A 235-nucleotide genomic window follows, 5' to 3' on the forward strand; every position below is an offset into this window, starting at 1 on the left:
ATTTCGGTCAAGGACATGTACCTTGGTTGCGGGCATATCCCAAGTAGGGGGTGTGCAGGAGGCAGCTGATCGATGTTTCTAAATCTCTATCCCTCTCCCTTCCTCTCTGTAGAAAATCAATAAAATATATTTTTTTAAAAAATGAATACCCCTTCCCCACCACACTCCCTTCAGTGGATTGTTTATTCCAATGCAAAGAATCTGAACTAATACCTTTCTTCGCCTGTGAAGTAGG

Source organism: Myotis davidii, unplaced genomic scaffold, assembly GCF_000327345.1.
Source record: "Myotis davidii unplaced genomic scaffold, ASM32734v1 scaffold149, whole genome shotgun sequence".
Lineage (NCBI taxonomy): Eukaryota > Metazoa > Chordata > Mammalia > Chiroptera > Vespertilionidae > Myotis > Myotis davidii.